General features: G+C 38.9%; 1 long non-coding RNA gene across 1 annotated transcript; it reads left to right on the top strand.

Moving 5' to 3' along the window:
• The first annotated feature begins 223 nt into the window (after window positions 1–223).
• On the top strand, window positions 224–13604 carry LOC140144894 (uncharacterized). Its single transcript, XR_011857955.1, has 3 exons — window positions 224–330; window positions 4155–4281; window positions 13479–13604. It is a non-coding gene; the product is annotated as an uncharacterized lncRNA (long non-coding RNA).
• Window positions 13605–14848: the final 1244 nt, after the last annotated feature.

Raw genomic sequence — 14848 nt, 5'->3', positions numbered from 1 at the left:
AAAATGTCAGGCTATTTATTTTGTAAAGTTTTGTCACCCCCCCCATCACGTGCCAATTTTTTTACCCCCCCTGTTCATACACCCAAACCTTTAACCCCTCCCCTATTCAGAATTTTATGACATATTTTCCAGCCCCACCCCCCAAAAAAAAAAAAACACTCCCTAACAACCATATATTATTAACAGGAAACTAGCAATGATTTGCGCATGAACAGTGACATTTGTTGTGTTTCGTTCGTGATCATTTTTGTCAGACACAGTGAGAGTGACTGGCTCTTAAATCATCTTTATGCCCAGAAATTCCACAATTTTACTTCGTTTATAAATTAGGTAAGTGCATTATGTACTGGTGATCTGTATATGAGTACCAGTTTTTTATGTATTGTCCAAATTTGGAAGAAATTGGTTGAAATGCGTAAGCGACGCAAAATATCAAGCGTGTAAATCACATTCAAATGGCATAAGCCAGTCTGAATGTACACATAGGAACGGCGTAGGCCTACATCAGACTAGCAAGCGAGTAAATATAACATGGCTTGGTGGCTATTATCCCTAGTGATAACAATGATGTGGTTTGACTAGGAAATTTGTGAAAGTAAGCATGATTCTGTAATTAGGGGTGGTGCAATAATTATGTGTACCCCGGGGGTGAATTATAGGGGGGGGCAAAGATTTTTTGGCAGGCCAGAAGGGGGGGGGGGGGCAAGCATTTTTTGGCAGGTCGAAAGGGGGTCAAGGGGGTGGCAAGGGTTTTGGCACAGATATTTTGGGCATCGTTTCTATATTACGCCCTAAAAAGGCGTAGAAAAACGTTACGAATACGTTCAAATAGGCCTATGCAAAATTTCCTGCTCGCTGCGCTCGCATTATATGTTAAGCCAATTTAAGGTTTTAAATTCGGGTTCCCCAAAATCTTGCATGTGGAAGGGGGGGGCAAAGATTTTTTGTTTTATCAAAGCAAAGGCCTTTTGGCACGTCGAAAGGGGGGGGCAAAGGTTTTTTGGCACACGGCCAAAGGGGGGCAAGCGATTTTTGGCAGACCATTTTGAGAATTCACCCCCCCGGGGTACACATAATTATTGCATCACCCTTACATGATCAAGAATTAATATTATTTAGTTTAAACATGGTTAGTATTAACTTTTGCTTTGCCCAGAGGATAAGAGGAAGCGCTATAAGTTTGGCAAGCAGTAAACAAATAATTTTGAGTTGTGAGTGAAATTCGCGATTCATTCAAAGGATATCGCCAAAATACTGCAAGTTCCAACAGAATAAACAGTCAAATACAGTAAGCCAAATAATTAAGGTACCAGTTATGTTCACCCCTTGCATAACCTAAACAAAGACAGATATGTCATGATTGGAACAAGCAGCCAGTAGCTGCATCTTTTAGCTCAAAATTAAGACCTCGTTTGTTAAAATTGAACAAGAAAATAAAGCTATGACGATCCAAAACCCACGGAAGATGCCAATTTAAAAAAGTTGCAGTTTGCTGCATTGCATGCCCTGTTGATTTGCACATAAAGCGTTAACGAGCAAGAGGACTTAGCGCCGTGCTTTCATTGATTAGAACACAAGTGCAACTTTTGATTTCAGGTTTTAGATCATCGTTTCTTTCATTCTCAACCAATTTCAACAAACAAAGTCTTAAATCAGAGCTAAAGAGTACATGTATTGGCTACTTGTTTTAATTTTGACATATTTTGCTTTATATAGGATATACAGGGGTGAACACAAATGGTACCTTAGTTTTTTTTGGCTTACTGTAGTTACTTATATACTCAATCGGCATAATTTGCATTCCAAATGAAATCGATTTTATATTTCCAGAAAACGACTCGTGTGTCAAGAACAATCATTTTATACAGCCTGTATGTGGTATCTTTGCCTTGAACTTCAACCTAAATGAATAAAGGTTAAGTGTTACATGATACATGTATCAATCATGTTGGCAGTGAATATGGTGAACTCGACCCCTTTGTGCATGTAGTAGGCTGCTACACGTACAAATGCCACTACTTCCATTTTGTGCAAGGGGGGGGGGCGAATGTTCCAGTAATATCAATTATAGTTTGATGCGCTGAGATAGTATTTATTCGACCATCCGTATCATATCAGGGAGTGTTGACAGACATACAATTCGTCGTAAAAGTGATAATGTAACAGTATTAAGGGGGTAGGCCTACTACATCCCTGGCCAATTTTGTCCATCTGTACATTTTTCTCACAAAATATAATGCATTGGTGAAAAGTAAGATATGTATATTATAGGGGCAAGGACTACAACTACTGCACTGAAAATTCAGCAACTCAAGGCAAGTAGTTATTGATGTATTGATCAAATACTGGTTTTCCTCTTTTTGACTTTAACTCCACAACTATTGTATGTGCTGAAATAAAATTTCCAGTGCAGTAATTGTATTCCTTGCCCCTATAATATACATATCTTACTTGTCATCAATGCACTATAATTTTGAGAAAATGCAAAATATGCTCAAAATTGGGCAGGGTGTAGTATTTCTTAACTACCATAGAAATAGATTAATACAATAATTATTTTAGAATATGGCGTAGGGCAAGAACTAGCTATGTCCACAATTAGGCCTACATGTTACTCATTTCCGCAACAACTGGACGGTTAATTCTGCCCTCTATAATATAATGTAAGTGACTTTGGGGGTATGTGCATGGTCACTTGCGTCTAACTAACCATGCTAAATGTTTAAAGCCCTATTATAACATTTCTGTAAAAATAGATTAGTATTTCCATAAAATGTTAGCATGTCCCCTTTTAATTTTGAGCTGAACAAATGAGGTAAAGCATAGAAAATTGGAATTTACTACTTGCGCCCACGCATGTTACTCCTGCGGCTGTAATGCGGCACGATCATCGGGGTGTGTGTGTGTATATGCATCCCGCACGCCGTGTACGTACTGTGCATACGTGTTCGACTAATATTTCCATCGTAATAATAAAACGCCGGTTCCATCGTTTTATTCAAAATCTCGGATTTGACAAAACTACGGCCCCTTAAGTCTTGATTTTTGCAGAGTATCTTTATTGACTAAAGTACATTACAATCGTGTAAAACCAGAATTTAAAAAAATTTTGAGGCGTTCTCCTCAGCAAATATTATAATAACTATGGCTTTAAGTGACCATGAATATACCCCAAAGTCACTTGCATTTTATTATGGAGGGCAGAATTAACCATCCATTTATTGCCGAACTGATTAACATGTAATAAATTGTGGATATAGCTAGTTAATATTGCTCTAAGCCCTCGATATTGCCCTGCACTACAAGCAGGTTGCACTCATCACATGCGTATGTCTGCATTCATAAGTCGTGTTCACACGGAAGGAATAAGTGACTTATTACCGGTAATAACTTATTACTGATATATTACCGGTAATAGTGACTTAATACCGGTAATAATTGCACTTTGGAATTCTTTGATGACTTTGACAACATTTTTTTTTGTTTCAAATATCTTAAAATACAAGAATCTAAGCTAATTGAATGGACAGTAGTAATTAAACTGTCGATCCATGTTCTGCCAGCATTTTGATTTTGATACGGAAATCATTTTGATTTGGATAAATCATTATCAATTTTATCAAGTAAGTCTGCGTTGATTTATGTGTTTCAGAGTTTTTGTGGTATGAATATGCACGTATAATGTTCTATTAAATACATTAAATCAGAAGAAAATCTTATTTTAACGCAAAAAACTTTATAATATCCGTCTTAGCTAGATATAGATATAACAGTATTCACTGGTATACATACACCGACGCGTAGTCTTAAAGACATAACAAGTTGCAGGACTCCATGCAGCGTCATGTCTCTCTGTTTCTACAATAAACTCACTTTGATAATTCATTAGGAAATGAATTCGGGGAAAACTTTCTATTAATGAAATACTATATGCTGAGCCACCAACCTGGGTGGCTCACGCTTCAGTAATTTCAGATGATTGAGCTCAGTAATACATCAAAGAATGTCTTCCAATTCATGAAAACAAATAGATAATCAGCTTACCGGATTAAAAGCTTAAAGGGAAGGTCTTGCTGCTCAGCGAGTGTTTGCAATTACCAGAAGGTTTTCTATAAACTCATAATGTGCCCATCTTATTTTAATGATACCTACAGAAATGGACGCTACCTTTTTGCAAAACAGAGTGCCGGTCGATGAGGGACCTATTGGCATGCTTAATATTGATACATTGCTGGTTATTTTCAACTTCTTGTCTTTGTACGAGAAATTAATCGCAATGAGGTAAGATAGTGATCGCATGAAAATCCTACATTTGTCATTTAATAACTATTCAATAATTGCATTCAAGTGATAATAAGAAGCAACATGTAAACTCTTGTAAACGGTTCCTCTCAAAGAGCTTTTAATATAAATAGAGTCGCAATAGATTATATAATGCTTTGTTCGTTTGATGCCGATTAGAAGTTGCGACAGGCTATTCATAAAAGTGGTACCATTGATTCGAACAAAGGGGTTCCACCATTAAATTGGTCACTGATCCGGCATCATAGTAACGCTCTACACAACAGGCGAGTATCAATTAAGTGACCACAATACAGTCATGTGTAAGGGCAGTCATGTGTAAAGTGGTACCATTGTTCTCCCGTATCCCAAATGTGTGCATGTGTGGGTCTGAAGTCTATACAGAAGGCTTTAGCTGTCGATGCAAGCATCTTTACCACCCACCTGACTTTAGGCGCTTTATCTAAATAGATTGAATGCTGCTAATAAACGTTCTTTGCCAAGACCAAAGGAAAAGCTTACGTTTTTCAGGCTGTTGACAGTTTCGCTAGAAACCTTCTGGCTTTCTCAGAGCGATTGATGTTGTTGTTGATCCATCTGCTTGGAGCGGGAATCCCGGCCGGATGTTGTTGTTTTACCGGAAGTACTCTTGTCTCCAACGTTGGTCTTGAGCAGAGGATCAAAGATGTGGCTTAGAAAGAATGTCCCCTCGTCTCTGTTCATGGTGTTGTCTCCTCGCTTGCGAATCCATACTGATTCCTTGACCCATCCTGCCCTTGTAAGTATATAAGTATAGGCCTATAAAGGTTGTTTTTAAGAAATTTCCATTTAATTATTTTAAGAAGGAGATTGGTATAGAAATAGTGGCGTACCCAAAAAGGGGAGAGGGGTTGGGGAGGGGCAGATTCACCCCTGTGAGAAGTCTTGGTAGGGGAGGAGGGAGGAAGAGGGGAGGAGGGGAAATTGAGAATGAGAGAGGGCTGAGGAAGGAGAAATGAAAAGATATAATAAAGACAAGTAATAAAAAATATAAGGAAAATGATGGGAATGAGAGAGGGATGATGAGAGGGGACAAGGAAAGTGTAGGCCTAGGAAAGAATACGTACACAGCGAAGGGAAAGAAAGGAATGATAAATACATTTTAATAATAATTATTAGGCCTATATAATAACTAAACACATAACAGCACTGGGCAGCCATTCCATGATGTCAATGCCTTTATTCGTTATGTAATTTTAATTACGTAAAAAAACGCCAGATGTATTTCACACCTGCCAAACACAAGTCACCCAATTTCGAAAACTGGACGTTGAATGTACATCTCATGAATATTGATTGGCAACCTTTTCCAATACGCCAGCACTCTAATCGGAAACAATAGAACGATAGACACTGTAGAGAGCGCCACTCAACACGGCTGCCACGGGAGAATTTGCTCTCCCAAAAACCAGCAAAATGACCCTATTATCATGCGTTTGATGGGTCAACATTTCCTAGTGGATGATCTGTAAGTAGTTGCTGTAACATTCTACGCCAATTTTGATGCATATTGATAACATTTGAAACTGTACTTTGATAATAATCTCGGTGACTGCATCGTTCATAGCTATAAGCTTCTTACCGTATTTCGAATTCGGCATACTTAACATCGATTTGCGTGGCAGCCGTGCCGGTAGAAATAAGATTCGTATAATTGACAATCCAGTGACAAGAATACGTCGTGATGATTGCTTTACACCAAAGTCAAGATGAATAAAAAAAAACAATCTCATTCCAGTGAAATTTTCTTCCTGGTTTAAACAATCAATTCGTGCACGTTTCTCCCATTGGAACGCTCGATCTATTGGAAACAAAACTGCATCGATATGTGATTTTGTGATTTCAAATAAACTTGATGTATTTGCTATCACGGAATCGTGGTTGAATGGAGATAGCAAAGATGATAAAGCCCTCGCCGATCTGCAAGTACTTTACCTGACTTTGACTCTTATAGTATACCACGGTGCAATCGTGGTGGTGGAGGTGTTTTTCTCCTCTTGCGCAAAGGATTTAAAGTCATCCAAAATCCACGTCTCAATTTCAATTCCTTTGAAATGGGAGATTTCACGATTGCTTCAGCCTCATCTTCAGTGCGATTAGTTGTGGTCTACAGATTGCGACCTGACAAGAAAAATAAACTCACTGCAAATATGTTCTTCAATGAATTTCCAACCCTATTGGAATCGCTTGCTACTGGTTCCAGCAATTTGCTTCTCGTCGGAGACTTTAATTTTAACGTGGATGTTTCAACTGATCGTGAAGCAATTAAGTTCCTTGACCTTCTTGATTCCGCAAATCTCCATCAGCACGTGGTTGGGCCTACACATATCCATGGCCATACATTGGACTTGGTTATTACGCCAAAGGATGTATCTCAAGTCTCAGGAGATATCGCAATACAACGTGAACTGCCCTCAGATCACTTCGCCACAACCTGTAACATCGACATTGCTCGACCTGCGTCAACAAAACAGCGTGTAAAAGTGCGGCGTTACCGCAGTGTTGATCCTGAAAATGACATCAATTCGTTAGCTGTGCAATATGACGCTGTCCTAAGAGAGCTGATGGACAAGCATGCTCCTTTGAAAACGCGTACGCGGATTCTACGACCCCACTCACCGTGGTATTCGGATGATCTCTGTGCAATAAAGCAAGAACTTCGTCGCAGTGAAAGGAAGTGGATCTCGTCAGGTCTTGAAGTTCACCGACAGATCTTCAATGACAAGTCAAAGCAATACAGGACTATGCTTGATTGTGCTAAGACAGCATTCCATAGATCTCAAATTTTGGATTGTGATCACAGCAATCTGTTCAAGGTGGTCAACAACATGTGTGTCGCTAAGGTTTCTAACGTGTTGCCATCTCATAACTCTTCTCAGACACTGGCTGACAACTTTGTCAAGTTCTTTGACGACAAAGTTAAGAACATTCGTCAGAACCTTGACTCTGTTCCATCTTCGGACACATCCTACGATTCGTCACATCCACATTGCGCAGTTGAGTTTGGTGGTTTCCACGCGTTAGCTGAAGACGATGTACGGAAATTGATCTCCAAAATGGCATCAAAAACTTGCTCCTTAGACCCTATGCCAACGTGGATGTTGAAACTTTGTTTGAATTAATTGCTGCCTGTCATTACGCGTATTATCAATTATTCGCTCCTCTCTGGTGTCTTTCCAGATTGTTTCAAGATAGCGCATGTCATTCCATTGCTTAAAAAGCAACGCTGGATGCTTTACAGCTGAAGAGTTATCGCAGTGTGTCCAATTATTTGAGCTTCATGTCGAAGGTTGTGGAGAAAGCAGCTGCTGAACAGATTCAAGCATATCTCATCGCTAATAACTTGTACTCTAACCTCCAGAGTGCCTACCGAAAGCACCACAGCACCGAATCGGCGTTGTTACGTGTCATGAATGATCTTCTTCTTACTGTTGACAAGAGGAAGGACGCGGTACTTGTACTACTTGATCTCAGTGCCGCCTTCGACACTATTGACCACACAATCCTCCTCCAGCATCAGTATGGCATCACTGGTACCTCAGTTTCGTGGTTTGAATCATACATGCATGGACGTAAGCAAGCTGTCAAGATTGGTGACACTTTATCATCATTCTGTGATCTTACCTGCGGTGTCCCGCAAGGTTCGGTCTTTGGACCACAGATCTTCACGATGTATACAGCTCCCATCCAGAATGTTGTTAGAGATCATCAAGTCGAGGGAATGTTCTACGCGGACGACAGTCAGCTGTATGTGTCTTTTAATGCTGACAATCTTGTAAAACTTGAGGCTTGTGTTAACGACATCAAGAAATGGACAGTTGAAAATAAACTCGCACTCAACGACGGCAAGACTGAGGTCATCCATATACGCTCGCGCTACGTGGATTCTGATCCCATCGGTGACTTCAAAGTTGGTACATTTAATGTTCCAATTGTCTCGCAAGCAAAAGACCTCGGTGTTGTAGTCGACACGCACCTCACCATGACCTCGCACGTCAATCAACTCTGCAAAAAAGCTTGTCTTGCCATCAGGAAAATCGGCCGTATTAGGAAATACCTGGACAGAGAGAGCACAGAAAAACTTGTGCACGCTTTTGTTTCTTCTCAGCTTGATTGTGGAAATAGTTTATTGTTCGGTCTTCCTGAGTTCCAGTTAGCGAAGGTGCAACGTCTCCAAAACTCCGCGGCTCGGCTGGTAACACTTACAAAGCGACGCGAACATATTTCACCAATTCTCCGTAATCTTCATTGGTTGCCGGTGAAAAGCAGGATCACGTATAAACTTTTGCTGACAACATACAAAGCACTTCATGATCTCGCCACAGCTTACATCCGGGAACTTGTCGTCATCAAAGATCCTGTTTGCTCGCTGAAATCTAACGTGGCTCCTCAACTTCATCATACATCTGTCAACACTGTCACCTACGGACAACGTTCATTCAAGTACGCCGCTCCCGAACTCTGGAATCAACTGCCACCACACATCAGAAATTCATCTTCACTTGCACTGTTCAAAAGGAACTCAAAACTCATCTGTTCATACAACTCGACGCACCCTGACTCACGAACTTAAACTGAATTGTCTGTTTTTCCCCATGATTATATATGTTTTTAAAGTGTGAATAGTGTGTTTAATTTCGTGCAATAATGACTGAGTTATACTTGTACTTGCAGAATTCTCCAGCTTTTTTTTTTTGCTGTTTTTAATATATAGTTCTTTTGTATATAAGTTGTTTTTGTGTTTTACTAATAGTTTTGTAACATGTCCTAAATTTTTAGCTAATTTAGATGTTTGGAAATATGCGTACTTTGGTGTTTTAGTGTATGTTATAGTACATTGCCTAGTTTTCGTTACTGTGTGAAAAATAACCGGCCAATATTAAAAGTACTCTTCTTAAATTCTAGAAATATAGTTTTGTAACATGTCCTAAATTTTAGCTAATTTAGATCTTTGGAAATATTCGTACTTTAGGAAGGATATGTAAACGACAGATAATCCCAAAAAATATGAAGAAAATAATTATTTCCAAATTAAGTCAACAATCATTATGTTGCTCATTTTCAAGAATGCTGGTTACAAAAAGCAGACCATTGTCTCATTTCGTGAACAAAGGCCAACATACCATTGTTACCTTGCGTTTCTTTTATAATCGGTTACCCAACTGAAACCATCATACCAGCTCATTGCGATACCGCACAGGTAAAACCAGAGAAGATGAGAAAACAATTCTCATCTTCTCTGGTAAAACAGACACATGTGCACAACCAGAGAAGATCTGATTTAATCAGTTGAGCTGTTTTCAATGAGTGTTATTTTGGTTTAATAGCTTTAATGGGGTTTAAGTCCTGCAAAGGTCGTAGTGAATTCTACTGTAGACATGACTGCATCATGGTGCGAAATCTACGTAGATACATCGTTGATAATGTATAAAATTTGTCCATTTCACAATATGTTAAAGACAGTCAAAGATAATGAACATACGAAGGAAAGTCTAATTATTATCATGATCTTTTTGTTTGTAACAAATCATTATAATAAAGGTACAGCGATGTGTTAAAAATGGACTAAATTTAAACGCAATATTCATACGCAGAGATTGCCCATCAAAATGTGTGTGATACTTTGCGTACAAAAAATGACTTTGCGATTTCCCATTTTGGATTCCCAACGTAGAATAAAACGCAGATGCTACGTTGAGTATGCTGATTTTACCTCATGTCTAAGTCCATGCAACGCACCCAATTTTCAGGACGATAAAGTCTCATTTTGAAAGTAAAGTCATGATGTATGGATGTAGTGATCTTTAATCTACCAAAATATATGTTTTTGGGCAACTATAATATTTGAGGAGCAAAAAAAACAATTAAGTTTAATCAGCATGTTGGTCAAAATTTTAGTCAAAATCAAAAGCGGCCTGTTTGAATCAGGCATAGACTCATCTTACTGTTATCGGGACTGTTATATTTCCATCACTATGCCCTCTATCGACCTAGGTTAGAAGCAGTTAGATTAGATCAAATAGTATAGTCTTTATTTCAGCTTACTTGTTCTCCTTCGTGACGAATGAGCATAATCCAGTTTGGAACCGATACTAGCAATATTTAACATCATATTAACGTACGTAAAAAGGTATACGGCAAACTAAGCGGCTTATTACGTGGAGCCTGCTACGCGCAGCTTCTTGCTCGTTACGTGCAACTGATTAACCAATCAGATTCGGTGCTTTCAATCACGTGATTGCAAGCAAGCTGCACGTAATGATATCATACATACCCTCTTTCTAGTTCATTAGAATCTCTCGTTTAAATGTAATGTAAAAAATGTCTTTATGTTGGCTATTTATTAAAGTTTAACGTCAAGTTTATTGATCAAATTATTATTATTGTCCAATATGCCGGGCCAATATGATTAAATTATGTTATTTATAATGAGTCTTCAGTATAAAGCGCGGTGCATATCAGCAACCTTCCTTGTTTACCAACACAAGTTCTTCACGACGTGGATCAGGCCGGGGATAAGGCATGTGACCTTTGCTTTCCCTGCAATGTATTTTAAATCAGTGCTTTGCATGTTGTTGTTTGACCTTCAGATCCACTGCACTGCTTTATACAGTCCGGGTATAAAGTATGCCATTAAATACGGTATAAACTTGGGAACACTCATGATAATAAATATGCTTTGTGTATTTTTTAGCCCTTTTTTGGCACATGCTCATGATGCTGTGATTTGACCTCCTTACCCGCTCGTTATCAAATTCCGTAAATTAATAACAAGATAATAATTGTGAAAGAGGATAGCTAGCACTATACTACGCGCAGCTAACGACCCAACCACGTGATTAAATTGAAGATTTTGATTGGTCAAATAGCTGCACGTAGCTTTAAATAAGCTGCGCGTAGCTACCTGCACGTTATGACCCCAATTGCTTGTACGCGAAAACGTACGTTCCACGTGCTGCGTTTAGAAAATCGCAATGTCTCTATTAACAGATTGGGGGTTTCAACAGATTCGTCGTCGGAAGATTATACAACTGTCAAGCGTTCGTCAGGATTAAGCAACGGGCTGCAACGTTCATTGTTCTATTGTGTCTTATTAGAGCGCTGACATATTGGAAAATGTTGCCAATCAATATTCATGAGAGTGTACATTCAACGTCCAGTTTTCGAAATTGGGTGACCTGTGCTTGGCAGGTGCGAAATACTTCTGACTGGGCTCTTTAATTACGTAACGCACAACGGCATTGATGTCATCGAATGGCTGCTTAGTGCTGTTATGTGTTAAGTTTCTATAATAGTTATTATTATTACATTTATTTTCCTTTCTTTTCTTTCTCTGTTCTTAGTCTTTACTAGGCCTACACTAACTTTATCACTCCCTCGCTCTCCTCTCTCTCTCTTCCCCTCTTTCTTTCTTTTTGTCCTCTCTCACTCTACCTGTTCATTCTCCATATATGCCTCCTATACCCTTTTCCTTCCTCAGCCCCTCTCACGACTTCTCACAGGGAGAAGCTGCCCCTCCCCCCACCCCCTTTGGGTACGCCGATATTTCTATGCCAATCTCGTTCTTAAAATAAAATTAAATGGACATTAAAAAAAAACCTTTATAGGCCTATACTTATATAAGTTTACATGTATATGCAGCGATTACCATTTTAGAGTACTATAGAAATGTGGACCCGGCAGCCTTCACATTCTGATGTGTAATCCATCAGCTGGAGCATTCAATTTATTTAAATAAAGCGCCTGAAGTCAGGTGGGTGATATAAAGATTATATCGACAACTTAAGCCTCCTTTATAGACTTCAGGCTCGCACAAGCGCACATTTGGGATACGTGAGTACAATGGTACCACTTTACACATGACTGCCCTTACACATGGCTGTATTGTGGTCACTTTATTTATACTCGCCTGTTGTGTAAAGAGTTAATATGATGCCGGATCAGTGACCAATTTAATGGTGGAACGCCTTTGTTTGAAACAATGGTACCACTTTTATGAATAGCCTGTCGCAATTTTGTTATCAGCATCAAAGGAACAAAGCATTACATCATCTATTGCTACTCTACGACTATTGAAAGCTCTTTGGGATTAAGTCTGACTTTTTCAGGACAAACGTATGTGGCAGCGTTGTCTTTGTTTAAATCCTTTTCGGGGTATATTACATGTTCTGTGGCGTATCAGAGTCAGTTGTCTGAGAGGACAAAGACAAATTCCAGTAAACATCATTTTGGTCCGGTGTTACTGTGATAATTGCGCGGGAAGCACGAACATTGTTTTCAATTGTACGCTATTTTAGCCCAAAATTAAGATGCAATTTTGTGTTTACCAGGCCAATTTTTAAATTAAGCTATTTTTGCCCAAAATAAAGGTAACATTTTCCGTTTACCGGGCCCATTTTTAGTTTTACATTATTTGATGGTTTATTTCTTTTTGTAGGGGGGTGAGTCAGCAAACCAACTCAATGGGGGATTGTGGTTTCAACCCCCTAACCCCCACAATTCCACACTGATTATGGATTCTGCATTATTAGACTGTTCGTTGTCTACAGATCATTGTGGTGATCACATTGTGGACTGCCACTTGCCTGGTGATATGTGAGTTCATTGCATTTTTGATATTAATAAATGAGATTGTGAGATTGAAAGAGCCGTTTATTATAGTATGTACTAGGCGCCCTTTCCTACTGAAGCCTTCGGAGGGTCTGAAAGAGCCATAAAAGTGAACTGCCCCTTGTCCTATGAAAGTACTGTGGCCCTGACAAAAAGCTGTAGACAGTCCCTTGCCTTGAAACAATTAACAATTATATTTAAAAATATCTATAACAGACTAGACGTCTGTCAAATTTTAGTGCTGTGATCTATTCATACCTTACGTCCACTGCCCAGTCCACTGATCATTTGACGAATTTGTAGAGCCATAGGGCGGCTACTATAAGAATTGTCTGTTTTCAGAGCTTGAACGGCTCTTTTCATAGCCACTTAATCGTCAGCATCTCTTCCATAGATAAAGGGCAATCTACTGACATAATCATTGGGCAAGGGACAGCCTACTATATATAATGCTTTGTTGACAAGGGGCATTCTAGATGTATCATGAATAGCCGTTTTAAAAGTATATCGAGGAGTTTTATATAATATTTATTTGTATTTTCATATAGGGTAAGCAAGGAATGGGAAGTAATAATAAAAAAGCATGCCTGGACTGTCATTGACTTCAGAGACGAAGGTCCCACCAGAAAGGTTGGAGAATCTAATAGAATGTTCAGACGGTTTGTATCGCAAAATGGACCAAACATTTTGAGTACCGAGAGTATGGCAATGAATGGAAATTTCAATAAACGGAAATGACGTGTTGAAGTTCTTGGCTCTTTATGCTGGTAAAGGTTTGCAAGAGATTCATCTATCTGTAGCCAGCGATGAAATCATGAGTTATTTGTGCGCGAACTGTCCTAATATAAACACTCTTGGGCTACCTTTCGAAATAATGCGCCAAAAGGAAACGTCCAAAGTAAGAGTACCTAAACACGATTATGAAAACCTGTATCAGCTGCTGTATTTTCTGCCGAAGTTACAACGATTAGATCTGGCATGGCCCGCAGACTGGAGAAGGTATAAAATTGAATGGAATTGTTATGAACAAATTATTTTATTGTTACAAAAATGTAATTTGCGATGTATAAGCCTTCACGAGGTCGACATTTCTTTTTTATCAATGTTGAAGAAGATGTCACCCGTAACATTAACAAGTTTACGTGAGATGGAATTAAACGTTAAGTTTAACGAGAAGGAGGCGGCTGATGAGATATTGTCCTCAACAGCAGGGTGCATGACATCATTAACATGCTTCAAAATCACCGGTGAAATTGTGTACAGACATATTGAGATCGATGGTGACAGATTTTTACCATCAATCGCTCACTTGACACATCTGAAAATGTTGACCTTGGAATATGTGCGCTATTCGACAGAAGCATTTGAGATGATGATACAGAGACTGCCTAATCTAGAATCACTTGTATTAGAAGGAACATCCATAACGTCATCGGTGGTTAATCTGATCAGCATTCATCTTAAGAAAATTAAATCGTTACAGTTATATCCACGTTGTATGACAAAGTATTCTTCTGAAAGTTTACAATCACTTTCATACCACCCCACACTTGAAAACATTGCGGTAAAGGAGGCATATGATGAGGTAACACAGACAAATTGGGTTGAGCGAATATATGACATATTGGTTACTCTTCCGAAGATCAAAAATGTGAAACTGACAGGATACAATTTAGTTTCTTGTTTTAGTCAGGAAGCTTCGTATCCAGTTATAGAATATGCAGACATTGAAGTGATCCAAATTAGGGCAGAGCAGACTCACTTCTAAGGTATTGAAGTCAGAGAATTTCTAACTGTACATGCGTTATTTTACAAGAGATGCGTCCATACATGACTATATTGGTGGAAATAAACGACGCTATACCCTGAAGTAATTTTACCGCCAAAGCAAGAATATGATTTATAATTTTGGAATTTA

This window comes from Amphiura filiformis, unplaced genomic scaffold, assembly GCF_039555335.1.
Source record: "Amphiura filiformis unplaced genomic scaffold, Afil_fr2py scaffold_94, whole genome shotgun sequence".
NCBI classification, from domain to species: domain Eukaryota; kingdom Metazoa; phylum Echinodermata; class Ophiuroidea; order Amphilepidida; family Amphiuridae; genus Amphiura; species Amphiura filiformis.
The sequence above is the reverse complement of the archived record's forward strand: the minus strand, read 5'-3'. Positions and strand labels throughout refer to the sequence as shown.